The following is a 14,789-nucleotide window of genomic DNA, read 5'->3' on the forward strand; positions in this document are numbered from 1 at the left end:
AATCTATATAACTACACATATGCTGCTATGTATGATAATCAATGTAACTACACATATACTGCTATGTATGATAATCAATGTAACTACACATATGCTGCTATGTATGATAATCTATATAACTACACATATGCTGCTATGTATGATAATCAATGTAACTACACATATGCTGCTATGTATGATAATCTATGTAACTACACATATGCTGCTATGTATGATAATCTATATAACTACACATATGCTGCTATGTATGATAATCAATGTAACTACACATATGCTGCTATGTATGATAATCAATGTAACTACACATATGCTGCTATGTATGATAATCAATGTAACTACACATATGCTGCTATGTATGATAATCAATGTAACTACACATATACTGCTATGTATGATAATCAATGTAACTACACATATGTATTTGTGTTAATCTGAATAAGCTTAATATTTATATTTATAGGTGAGGTCCCTGGCAGCTGCCTGACGCTGGTAAACACTGACACACTACCAGCTGCTGCTAGGACGCTGCTGCTGCTAGGACGCTGCTGCTAGGACACTGGTGCTAGGACACTGGTGCTAGGACGCTGCTGCTAGGACACTGCTGCTAGGACGCTGGTGCTAGGACACTACTACCAACAGTCTTAACTTCACACTGTGACACTTCCAGGTGAGGTTTTAATACAAACTTTTCTTATTATTGTTGAACAACTCAGAGTGACAGTGACGCCTTCAAGGTGAATTATGTTGGTGTTATTATCCCGGGGTTATCATCCCGGGATAACCTGGGGGACTGTTATCATCCCTGGATAACCTGAGGGATTGTTATCATCCCAGGATAACCTGGGGACTGTTATCATCCCTGGATAACCAGGGGGACTGTTATCATCCCTGGATAACCTGGGGGACTGTTATCATCCCTGGATAACCTGGGGGACTTATCATCCCAGGATAACCTGAGGGACTGTTATCATCCCTGGATAACCTGGGGGACTGTTATCATCCCTGGATAACCTGGGGACTGTTATCATCCCTGGATAACCTGGGGACTGTTATCATCCCTGGATAACCTGGGGTACTGTTATCATCCCAGGATAACCTAGGGACTGTTATCATCCCAGGATAACCTGAGGGAGTGTTATCATCCCAGGTTAACCTGAGGGACTGTTATCCTCCCAGGATAACCTGAGTGTCTGCTATCATCCTAGGATATCATGAGGGACTGTTATCATCTCGGGATAACCTGAGGGACTGTTATCATCCCAGGATAGCCCGAGTGACTGTTGTTATCCCAGGATAACCTGAGGGACTGTTATCATCCTGGAATAACCTGAGGGACTGTTATGATCCCAGGGTAACCTTAGGGAATATCATCATCTCTGGATAACCTGAGGGACTGTTATCATCCCAGGATAACCCGAGTGACTGTTATCCCAGGATAACCTGAAGGAGTCTTGACCACCCAGGATAACCTGTGGGACTGTTATCAACCAGGATAAACTGAGGGAGCCTTTTAAACCCAGGATAACCTGGGGGATTGTTATCAACCCAGGATAACCTGTAGGAATGTTATCATCAGAGGATAACCTCAGAGGATAACCTGAGGGACTGGTATCATCCCAGGATAAGCTTCGGGAGTCTTTACAACCCAGGATAATCTTAGGGACTGCTATCATCCCTGGATAACCTGAGGGACTGTTATTATCCCAGGATAACCTGAAGGATTATTATCCTAGGTTAACCTGAGGGACTTATCATCCCAGGATATCCTGAGGGACTGCTATGATCCCAGGATAACTTGAAGGATTGTTATCCCAGGATATCCTGAAGGAGTCTTGTCCACCCAGGATAGCCTGGGGGAGTCTTGTCCACCCATGAAAACAGGTGAATTTTCCTCCCTGGATAACCTGAGGGTGTTTTATCCCAAGATAACCTAGGAGTGTTATCCCAGGATAATCTGGGGTGTTATCCAAGGATATCCTGGGGAAGTCTTGTCCACCCAGGCTAACCTGTGGAAATCTTGTCCACCCAGGCTAACCTGGGGTGTTATCCCAGGATATCCTGGGTGAGTCTTGACCACCCAGGATAACCTGGGTGAGTCTTGACCACCCAGGATAACCTGGGTGAGTCTTTCCCAACCAAGATATCCTGGGGGAGTCTTGACCACCCAGGATAACCTTGGGGAGTCTTGTCAACCCAGGATAACCTGGGGGTGTCTTGACCACCCTGGATAACCTGAGGGAGTCTTGATCGCCTAGGATAACCTGGGGGAGTGTTGTCCACCAAGATAACCTGGGGAGTCTTGTCAACCCAGCATAACCTGGGGTCTTTTCCAGCTAGGATAACCTGGGGTTTTGACCACCCAGGATAACCTTGGTTCTTGTCCACACAGGATAGCAATGGGTGAGTTATCCACCTGAGGGAGTGTTATCCCAGGATAACCTGGGAGTGTTATCCCAGGATAACCTGGGAAGCATTATCCCAGGATATCCTGGGAAGTGTTATCCCAGGATATCCTGGGAAGTGTTATCCGAGGATATCCTGTGAAGTGTTGTCCCAAGATAACCTGGGGGAGTCTTGTCCACATAGGATAACCTGGGGTGTTATCCCAGGATATCCTGGGGGAGTCTTAACCACCCAGGATAACCTTGAGAGTTTTATCCACCAAGGATAACCTGGGGTCTTCTCCATCCAAGATAACCTGGGCAGTTGTCCACCCAGGATAACCTGGGGAGTTGTTCAACCAGGATAACCTGGGGAGTTATCCACCCAGGATAACCTGGGGAGTTGTCACACAGGATAACCTGGGGAGTTATCCACCCAGGATAACCTGGGGAGTTATTCACCCAGGTTAACCTGGGGGAGCTATCCACCCAGGATAACATGGGGAGTCTTGTCCACCCAGGATAACCTGGGGTCTTGTCCACCCAGGATAATGTGGGGTGAGTTATCCACCCAGGATAAACTGAGTGTATCCCAGGATAACCTGGTAGTGTTATCCCAGGATAACCTGGGAAGTTTTATCCCAAGATAACCTGGGGAGTTTTGATCACACAGGATGACCTGGGTTTTTTTCCACCCAGAATAATCTGTAGTCTTTTCCACCCAGGATAACCTGGGGTCTTGTCCTCCCTGGATAACCTGGGGAGTTGTCCACCCAGAATAACCTGGAGTCTCGTTCACTCAAGATAACGTGGGGTCTTGTCCACCCAGGATTACCTGAGAAGTCTTGTCCACCCAATATAACCTGGGGAGTCTTGTCCACCCAAGATAACCTGGGGAGTCTTGTCCACCCAGGATAACGTGGGGTCTTGTCCACCCAGGATAACGTTGGGTGAGTTATCCATCCTGGATAACCTAAGGAAGTGTTATCTTCCCAGGATAAGCTGGGGAGTGTTGTCATCCCAGGATAAGCTGGAGAATGTTTTCATCCAATGATAACCTGGGGACTGTTATCCCAGCATAACCTCGGGTGTTATCCCAGGATAATCTGGGGAGTCATCCTAGGATAATCTGGGGAGTGTTATCCCTGGATAACCTGCTGTTATGCAGAAAGTTGGGATAGCTGGGGGCTAGAGCCTTGTCTAAGGGCAAAGGTAAAAGTTACACATATCTCAAGCATAAACAGGCCACCCAGGGCTATCCAGTCAAAACAGAAAGCACTAAACCAGCATTTGTACTTCAATGGGTTGGTTAACAGAGGGTTAGGCAAATATCCCAGTTAGGAAAATACATCTATTTATTCAGCATAACACTATAATTGTAGGTAGTAGGTTGGTAGACAGCAACCACCCAGGGAAGTACTACCGTCCTGCCAGATGACTGTGAAACAGAAACCTGTAACTGTTTTGCATGATGGTAGGATTGCTGGTTTCTTTTTCTGTCTCATAAACACGCTAGATAACAGGGATATCTTGCTACTCCTACTAACACTTTGGTCACACTTCGCAGACGCGCACATGCATATATATATACATACATCTAGGTTTTTCTCCTTTTTCTAAATAGTTCTTGTTCTTCTTTATTTCTTCTATTGTCCATGGGGAAGTGGAAAAGAATCTTTCCTCCGTAAGCCATGCGTGTCATATGAGGCGACTAAAATGCCGGGAGCAATGGGCTAGTAACCCCTTCTCCTGTAGTCACTTACTAAAAAAGAGAAGAAGAAAAACTTTATAAAACTGGGATGCTTAAATGTGCGTGGATGTAGTGCGGATGACAAGAAACAGATGATTGCTGATGTTATGAATGAAAAGAAGTTGGATGTCCTGGCCCTAAGCGAAACAAAGCTGAAGGGGGTAGGAGAGTTTCAGTGGGGGGAAATAAATGGGATTAAATCTGGAGTATCTGAGAGAGTTAGAGCAAAGGAAGGGGTAGCAGTAATGTTAAATGATCAGTTATGGAAGGAGAAAAGAGAATATGAATGTGTAAATTCAAGAATTATGTGGATTAAAGTAAATGTTGGATGTGAGAAGTGGGTCATAATAAGCGTGTATGCACCTGGAGAAGAGAGGAATGCAGAGGAGAGAGAGAGATTTTGGGAGATGTTAAGTGAATGTATAGGAGCCTTTGAAGCAAGTGAGAGAGTAATTGTGGTAGGGGACCTGAATGCTAAAGTAGGAGAAACTTTTAGAGAGGGTGTGGTAGGTAAGTTTGGGGTGCCAGGTGTAAATGATAATGGGAGCCCTTTGATTGAACTTTGTATAGAAAGGGGTTTAGTTATAGGTAATACATATTTTAAGAAAAAGGGGATAAATAAGTATACAAGATATGATGTAGGGCGAAATGACAGTAGTTTGTTGGATTATGTATTGGTAGATAAAAGACTGTTCAGTAGACTTCAGGATGTACATGTTTATAGAGGGGCCACAGATATATCAGATCACTTTCTAGTTGTTGCTACACTGAGAGTAAAAGGTAGATGGGATACAAGGAGAATAGAAGCATCAGGGAAGAGAGAGGTGAAGGTTTATAAACTAAAAGAGGAGGCAGTTAGGGTAAGATATAAACAGCTATTGGAGGATAGATGGGCTAATGAGAGCATAGGCAATGGGATCGAAGAGGTATGGGGTAGGGTTAAAAATGTAGTGTTGGAGTGTTCAGCAGAAGTTTGTGGTTACAGGAAAGTGGGTGCGGGAGGGAAGAGGAGCGATTGGTGGAATGATGATGTAAAGAGAGTAGTAAGGGAGAAAAAGTTAGCATATGAGAAGTTTTTACAAAGTAGAAGTGATGCAAGGGGGGAAGAGTATATGGAGAAAAAGAGAGAGGTTAAGAGAGTGGTGAAGCAATGTAAAAAGAGAGCAAATGAGAGAGTGGGTGAGATGTTATCAACAAATTTTGTTGAAAATAAGAAAAAGTTTTGGAGTGAGATTAACAAGTTAAGAAAGCCTAGAGAACAAATGGATTTGTCAGTTAAAAATAGGAGAGGAGAGTTATTAAATGGAGAGTTAGAGGTATTGGGAAGATGGAGGGAATATTTTGAGGAATTGTTAAATGTTGATGAAGATAGGGAAGCTGTGATTTCGTGTATAGGGCAAGGAGGAATAACATCTTGTAGGAGTGAGGAAGAGCCAGTTGTGAGTGTGGGGGAAGTTCGTGAGGCAGTAGGTAAAATGAAAGGGGGTAAGGCAGCCGGGATTGATGGGATAAAGATAGAAATGTTAAAAGCAGGTGGGGATATAGTTTTGGAGTGGTTGGTGCAATTATTTAATAAATGTATGGAAGAGGGTAAGGTACCTAGGGATTGGCAGAGAGCATGCATAGTTCCTTTGTATAAAGGCAAAGGGGATAAAAGAGAGTGCAAAAATTATAGGGGGATAAGTCTGCTGAGTATACCTGGTAAAGTGTATGGTAGAGTTATTATTGAAAGAATTAAGAGTAAGACGGAGAATAGGATAGCAGATGAACAAGGAGGCTTTAGGAAAGGTAGGGGGTGTGTGGACCAGGTGTTTACAGTGAAACATATAAGTGAACAGTATTTAGATAAGGCTAAAGAGGTCTTTGTGGCATTTATGGATTTGGAAAAGGCGTATGACAGGGTGGATAGGGGGGCAATGTGGCAGATGTTGCAAGTGTATGGTGTAGGAGGTAGGTTACTGAAAGCAGTGAAGAGTTTTTACGAGGATAGTGAGGCTCAAGTTAGAGTATATAGGAAAGAGGGAAATTATTTCCCAGTAAAAGTAGGCCTTAGACAAGGATGTGTGATGTCACCGTGGTTGTTTAATATATTTATAGATGGGGTTGTAAGAGAAGTAAATGCGAGGGTCTTGACAAGAGGTGTGGAGTTAAAAGATAAAGAATCACACACAAAGTGGGAGTTGTCACAGCTGCTCTTTGCTGATGACACTGTGCTCTTGGGAGATTCTGAAGAGAAGTTGCAGAGATTGGTGGATGAATTTGGTAGGGTGTGCAAAAGAAGAAAATTAAAGGTGAATACAGGAAAGAGTAAGGTTATGAGGATAACAAAAAGATTAGGTGATGAAAGATTGAATATCAGATTGGAGGGAGAGAGTATGGAGGAGGTGAATGTATTCAGATATTTGGGAGTGGACGTGTCAGCGGATGGGTCTATGAAAGATGAGGTGAATCATAGAATTGATGAGGGAAAAAGAGTGAGTGGTGCACTTAGGAGTCTGTGGAGACAAAGAACTTTGTCCTTGGAGGCAAAGAGGGGAATGTATGAGAGTATAGTTTTACCAACGCTCTTATATGGGTGTGAAGCATGGGTGATGAATGTTGCAGCGAGGAGAAGGCTGGAGGCAGTGGAGATGTCATGTCTGAGGGCAATGTGTGGTGTGAATATAATGCAGAGAATTCGTAGTTTGGAAGTTAGGAGGAGGTGCGGGATTACCAAAACTGTTGTCCAGAGGGCTGAGGAAGGGTTGTTGAGGTGGTTCGGACATGTAGAGAGAATGGAGCGAAACAGAATGACTTCAAGAGTGTATCAGTCTGTAGTGGAAGGAAGGCGGGGTAGGGGTCGGCCTAGGAAAGGTTGGAGAGAGGGGGTAAAGGAGGTTTTGTGTGCGAGGGGCTTGGACTTCCAGCAGGTATGCATGAGCGTGTTTGATAGGAGTGAATGGAGACAAATGGTTTTTAATACTTGACGTGCTGTTGGAGTGTGAGCAAAGTAACATTTATGAAGGGGTTCAGGGAAACCGGCAGGCCGGACTTGAGTCCTGGAGATGGGAAGTACAGTGCCTGCACTCTGAAGGAGGGGTGTTAATGTTGCAGTTTAAAAACTGTAGTGTAAAGCACCCTTCTGGCAAGACAGTGATGGAGTGAATGATGGTGAAAGTTTTTCTTTTTCGGGCCACCCTGCCTTGGTGGGAATCGGCCAGTGTGATAATAAAAATAATAACACTATATACACACTCTAGAAACACCTTCATCTATCTTGTATCCTATATGCCCAAATGACAGTACACAAGAAACAGCTGACTGGAGGTCCAGCCTAGTCAGTGCCAGGCTGTCACTACTTCACTACCAACCCCATTTCTTATTTCCTTACTCATCCCACCACACCCTGACCATGTCAGAGCCTAGGTGAGCATACAGGTAAGCCATAGAAGAGCCTATGGCTTGAGTTAGCTAAACAAAAGGAGTACACAACTACAGACTTAGCCTAAATACACAGCATCTCCAATGCCAGCCTCCACACCATGCTGACACCACTCCTGCAGAGTCAGGGGATTTTTTCCCACATCAGCACCAAGACCAGTTCTCCAACCGAGTTCCGGTTGAGCTGGTTCATCACTGCTCAGAGTCTCCTGCAGGTCAGACTCAATGAACAGGCTCCCAAGGCATAAACCATCACCACAGTGTTCAGAAGGGTCACAGGGAGGCACAGCTCCTGCCTTGTTCTCCTGTTTAGTCTTAGAACACGCTGAAAAATTTTCAGGCACCATCACTCCAATTAAGTCATTACCACCTTGTAAAGCAGGGTCCTGCAAAACCAAACATTCTTCACTTTTAAGGAGTCCCACAATGTTGTTGCCTAGTAGAAGGTCAACTCCTGCAAAAGGTACATCCTCTGCTATACCTACAGGTAGGTACCCAGACTGGTACTCAGACTCCACCCATAACCTGTACACTGGAGTCCTGACAGGGACTCTGGTAATCCCCTTAAGAAAAATGTCCAACCCGGTGTAGGTGTCATCCAACACTGGCAATACGCCTCTGTGAAGCAAGGTGTATGTGCTACCAGTGTCCCTCAAAGACATAACACCTGTTACCCTACCTTCATTTTGGTGTAAGGCCACAGTAGACTTGAATAGACCTTCATCCGAGGGTTTAAGACAGCTGGTCTTCTTTAGACACCTTGGGGCAAGACTGCAATGCAGTCAACATCATGTGTAACTGGTGTACTTGCTGGAAAAGCATCTGCTGCAGCCTGGTCCCTAAGCATCTTTCGACAATATGGCTGCAGGTGGCCTTGTTTATTGCAATATATACAGTGATAAGGTTTAAAAGCCCCCTGAACACTTGACATAGGCCAGGGCCCGTGACCTTGGGGAACTGGACTCTTTCTACCTGTCCCCGGAAGTTCTGGACCTGTGACAGCCAACTTAAAACCTTCCTGGGTGGGTACCGGAAAATTAGGCATACTAAAACTGGTGGTTATTTGGCTGGAAATTAGGTGGCTTATACTTCTGAAATTGCTTATTTCTACTTGCTGGTGGAGAAAACCTATTATTACTAGTATGTGGTGGGTGGTAACTACTACCAAATTTTTGGTTAGCTAAAAATCTGTCACCCAGCTCTAAAGCATTATTAAAATCATCAAGATCTTTCTCCTCAAGATATGCCTTAAGGTCAGGAGGAACATTTCTCAAAAGATCCTCTAACAAAATTAAAGTAATTACACCCTCAAAATTGCCTACCACATCCTTTGAGTGACACCACCTATTTAGAAGTGACATCTTCTCCTTACCATATTCCACCAAAGACTGCCCTGCTTGAAACTTCAGTCCTCTAAACTTCTGCCTGTACCTTTCCAGCAACATTTGATAAGCCAGTAAAACTACCTCTTTTAGTTTATGATAATCAGAAAAGGCTGATCTCTCTAAAGAACTAATGGCCTGTAACCCTTTACCAACTAATTTGGTTCTCGCTAATGTCACCCATTCCTTTTCCGGCCAAACTTGGGATTTGGCCATACTTTCAAATAACAGAAAAAACTGGTCTGGAGCTTTCTCTAGGAATTTGGGCACATATTTTATGGCTTTATCCAAATGAAAAACATCTACTCTCGTGTCTGTGGCTGGGTGAGAAGCAAGCTGCCTCTCTTTAGCTCTTTCTTGAGCCCTAAGCTCCTCTAAGGCTCTCTGTTCCTGGATCTTTGTACATTCAATCCTTAACCATTCCTTTTCTTCTGCAACTAGGGCTAATTTCACTTGTATAAGTTCTATATCCTTGTCCAGGTCCCTAACATGGGAATTTGATTCACTGTCACCTTCCAAATACATGTCATCCCCAGAATTTTCACTAGTGTCATCCATTTTGAGAAACAATAGCACTAAATCTTGCTATCAGCCACAGAACTTACTGATATAAAATAATAAAGCACACAGCAAAGTACATACACTGAAGTAGTATATTCACAAGGAGTGATTGTCATGTGACTCCCTAAAATTAAACAGGATTGCACACAAAAAGAAAATCCTGGCAGAAAAAAATGGAGCTATTGCACCTGCAAAGGAAAATTATTCCCAGAAAATTAGATATTCATAACCCCCCTAAAAATAAGCAAGATTGTATCTGCAAGGGTAAATTATGCACAAAATATCAGGTATTAATAACTCCCTAAAAATCAACAATATTGCACACAAAGGTAATTTATTCACAGAGCATTAGTTAATAATAACACCCTAAAAACCAGCAATGTTGCACACAGGAAAATTATGCACAGGGTAATAGTTAATAATAACACCCTAAAAACCAGCAATATTGCAAACAAAAGTAAATTATTATTTTAGTGTGAGTGTTATAGTGAATGCTTCCTCTTACCAACCCAGTAAAGAATGATTATTGACTTTCCAGGTTGCAAACTTGAATTACAACATAAAATTTGATAATTCTCCCATATACAGGCCCCCATGTTACGCAGAAAGTTGGGACAGCTGGGGGCTAGAGCCTCGTCTAAGGGCAAAGTTAAAAGTTACACATATCTCAAGCATAAACAGGCCACCCAGGGCTATCCAGTCAAAACAGAAAGCACTAAACCAGCATTTGTACTTCAATGGGTTGGTTAACAGAGGGTTAGGCAAATATCCCAGTTAGGAAAATATATCTATTTATTCAACATAACACTATATACACACTCTAGAAACACCATCTATCTTGTATCCTAAATGCCCAAATGACAGTACACAAGAAACAGCTGGCTGGAGGTCCAGCCTAGTCAGTGCCAGGCTGTCACTACTTCACTACCAACCCCATTTCTTATTTCCTTACTCATCCCACCACACCCTGACCATGTCAGAGCCTGGGTAAGCATACAGGTAAGCCATAGAAGAGCCTATGGCTTGGGTTAGCTAAACAAAAGGAGTACACAACTACAAACTTAGCTTAAATACACAGCATCTCCGATGCCATCCTCCACACCATGCTGACTCCACGTGACTCGTCCCAGCCACGCTTACCCCGCATACCCAAACACAGTTGGAAAATAAATACCTAGCAGGATTTCTATATAATTATAGTTTAACCTACTTTACAGCACCCCCAAAAGCACCTTATGAATTATAAAATTATGCTTTACAATTATAACATTCCTACTATTATAACACCCTTCTCTACTGTATATACCTTACAATGTCATGCAGAACCCTTCATAACAGCATTACAGTGTCATGCAGAACCCTGCATAACAACATTACAGTGTCATGCAGAACCCTGCATAACAACATTACAGTGTCATGCAGAACCCTGCATAACAACATTACAGTGTCATGCAGAACCCTTCATAACAACATTACAGTGTCATGCAGAACCCTGCATAACAACATTACAGTGTCATGCAGAACCCTTCATAACAACATTACAGTGTCATGCAGAACCCTTCATAACAACATTACAGTGTCATGCAGAACCCTGCATAACAACATTACAATGTCATACAGAACCCTGCATAACAACATTACAGTGTCATGCAGAACCCTGCATAACAACATTACAGTGTCATGCAGAACCCTGCATAACAACATTACAGTGTCATGCAGAACCCTTCATAACAACATTACAGTGTCATGCAGAACCCCATAACAACATACAGTGTCATGCAGAACCCTGCATACATTATGTCATGCAGAACCCTTCATAACAACATTACAGTGTCATGCAGAACCCTGCATAACAACATTACAATGTCATACAGAACCCTGCATAACAACATTACAGTGTCATGCAGAACCCTGCATAACAACATTACAGTGTCATGCAGATCTCGGCATAACAACATTACAATGTCATGCAGAACCCTTCATAACAACATTACAGTGTCATGCATAACAACATTACAATGTCATGCAGAATGCTGCATAACACCTATGAAGTGTTATCCAGGCAGGATAACCTAGGGGAAGTGTTATCTATGCAGGATAACCCAGGGGGAAGTGTTATCCAGGTAAAGCCAGGGGAAGTGTTGTCCACCCAGGATAACCCAGGGGAAGTGTTATCCACCCAGGATAACTCGGGTATGTTATCCACCCAGGATAACTCGTGTTTGTTTTCCACACAAAGCTGTTGCAAGCCGTGTCTGCAACATGTTCAATGACAATGCCTTGTCCCATTTTAGGCAAATCTTAAAGAGACGCCGAAAATGGCCCTCTCTGGACAGATTTTTTGTGCGACAGGGATCCAGTGACTCTCAAGCTGGAAGGGAAGTAACCCCAGATAGGGCCTTGATACCTGAATGCCTTTTGGAGGGGGATTCCCTTCCAAACACTAACCTCTCCTCTTACCTCTCCCCTCCTCACCATCTTTCATACACCAACAAGAGTCTTCGATAAAGGTAATAGTGATGTTAAATGTTAATTTATCCATTTCATTAGTCATTTATTTCTCATTGTTTTCTTTAAGCAAAACTGTAGTTTTTCTCCATAAAATGTATTTTTTGTGAATATTTTTGGGCGTTTGGAACAGATTAATTGGATTTACATTATTTCTTATGGGAAATATTGCTTCAGTTTTCGCATGTTTCGGTTTTCGTCAGACATTTTAGAATTGATTAATTATGAGAAACGAGGTTCCTCTATAGGTACATATAAGAACATAAGAAGGAATGAGGACTGCAGCAGGCCTACTGGCCCATGCTAGGCAGGTCCAAGTCACCTACCAGCCTAAGCTACTAGCCAAAACCAAAAGAAGAAATCACTTTCATCCTTTTTTATAACTTGATTCATTAGGTACCTTTTGGCTCTCTTCTTGAACTGGCTAATGCTAGGACAGGCTTTGACGTGTTCAGGGAGTCCATTCTACTCCTTTATTGCTATATAATAAAAGGTGTTTGAATACTCACCACCTACTGTCCCATAGCTCAATTGCTAGCTCACTCAGCTTACACACTGAGGTCTGGAGTTCAAATCTCTGGTACAACTGGAAAACATTAGGAACATGTTTCCACAAGGCACCTGCTGTCCCTGTTCACTCATCAGTATAAAATGGGTACCTGGGTGTTAGTCGACTGTTGTGGGTTGCATCCTTGGACAAAACTGACCTAATTTTCCCAAAATACTCAGGCATAACAAGTGGCTTTCTATATAGTAGTATGTTATTGATGTCAGCTATGGTCTGTATACCTTGTATATGTACTTGTAGAAATGAAGATATTATTATTAATATTATTATTATTATTATTATTATTATTATTATTATTATTATTATTATTATTATTATTATTATTATCATTATTATTATCATTATTATTATCATTATTATTATTATTATTATTATTATTATTATTATTATTATTATTATTATTACTGTAGGTACTTCAAGATTGTGTTACTCACCCTGTTACCATAGTGGTTTTGGTTCCTAACGTTGACAAACTTGGCAGCCAGATATTCTGGACACAACTTGTGAGCAGTTTTATAAACATGATTTACCTTTTATTTTCTTTACTCTGTCTTCGACATTCAGCAATATCCAGTTGTAATTCATCCTGGCCTACTTGCTCTCCAGGACCCAGGTCCACCATGAATCTCACCATTTTGTTCCTGGTGATTTCTAGTCTTTCTTTTTTTTTTTTTTTATTGCAGAGTATGATGAACAATAATAATATATTTGACATTATATAAGCACTAAACATTGGTTCCTGTGAGTGTCAGTAAGTAGACACTGTGCCTGTCAGTAGACAAACTTTAGCCTGGATTTTGCTTTTTCTTACTACATTGTTCCCTATCAGTTCTCCTGCCATGCTTGACGTTTCATTGAAGATTCTGAAGTGATGGGTTCCCTGTTACACTGGATGTTAAAGAAATTCCAGTTAACTTAAGATCACTGATTCATTTTACACTATTAATACTTACTTACAATTATGCTATTTTTATTTAGCTAACTCTCCTGCTCTCCTATGTCTAGTTTTCAATTAGTCTGTAAGTATGAGTATTAGTCAGCCCTCAATGCATTACATGCTCTCTTTTATGTCAAGTCAATTTTATTTCTTTCCAAGAGTACATAGAGATAATGTATTTACAATAATGTCTTCCAGTACAAAGAGCCACTATCATGCCTAGGCATTATGGGCAGACTTAATTTAATGGCTTACACACTACTTAATACTAAAGAAATTTATCATAGTTTGTTTAAGTTGTACAATAGTTTCAGTAGTAAAATTCCTGAAATTATATTATGGGAATTTAATGATGTGTTTTGCTGAAAATAGTTTACAGTATGAGAATGCTATAATTGGTTATAGGGCAGTATTGTTTTGGGTAAGTATTTATACTACTATGTAGCATTAGTCACTGTATGAACTTAGGCATCTAGTCTTGAAGTTTTAAGATTTAGGTAATTGGGAGATTTTTTTGGTAATATTAAATATTTAGTACTGAGTATTTAGTCTAGGGTCAGTAAGTGGTTTTTGAGAAGAGTTTTAAATTAATGTTAAAACAGGGTTACTTTAATATTTTCTGGTAATGAATTCCAAATTTTGGGGCCCTTTATGTGCATAGAGTTTTTACACAGTGTGATATGGACATGGGATTCATTAAAGAGAGATCTGTGTCTTGTATTATGGTCGTGCATAACTATATTTTATTACATGTAAACTACAGTTGTATACTGCAGAAGAAATATTTGTTTTTTTTTGTTTTCAATTTACTCTTTGGGCCAGATTGTATGGTTTCTGTTTTCCTGAGGTGTAGGGATAGTTTGTTATCTACTAAGCATTTGCTGCAGGACTCCAATTCTAGTGATAGTACATTAGCCATATCTTGTGGGTCTTTATCTGAATAACGCCCAGGTACCTGCTTCTAGATGAACAGGAACAGCAGGTGTAAGGAAACACGTCCAGCGTTTCTACCTGTGCTGAGGATTCAACCATGGACACTGTGTCCTGAGCCACAGGACACCTGGACACTCAAATACAAATCAAAATTTCAAAATTTCTGTATAAAACATGCAGTAATCTGTAGGCTCCTACAGTATAATTTTTATTTCTTTGCAAAGGTTACATATTGAAATTTACATAGGATGCATAGCATTTCAAGCCAGTCATCTTGCTTCACCTGTCAAGATTAAGATTTGTTTGAATTTTTTACCCAGTGATTGTCTTATTTCCACTGGGGTCATTA

General features: G+C 41.5%; 1 protein-coding gene across 12 annotated transcripts in view; it reads left to right on the plus strand.

Moving 5' to 3' along the window:
- Positions 1–530: 530 nt before the first annotated feature.
- Positions 531–14,789, plus strand: part of LOC128704766 (zinc finger protein 84-like) — a 516,148-nt gene continuing 501,889 nt past the window's right edge. For 10 of the 12 annotated variants that reach the window (XR_011390969.1, XR_011390968.1, XM_070079505.1 and 7 more), the window contains exon 1: positions 531–667. The gene's annotated coding sequence lies outside the window, so the exon portion shown is untranslated. The remainder of the gene's footprint in view (positions 668–14,789) is intronic. The other 2 variants (XM_070079514.1, XM_070079513.1) reach the window with 1 other exon arrangement.

This window comes from Cherax quadricarinatus, chromosome 99 (genome assembly GCF_038502225.1).
Source record: "Cherax quadricarinatus isolate ZL_2023a chromosome 99, ASM3850222v1, whole genome shotgun sequence".
Classification (NCBI taxonomy): domain Eukaryota; kingdom Metazoa; phylum Arthropoda; class Malacostraca; order Decapoda; family Parastacidae; genus Cherax; species Cherax quadricarinatus.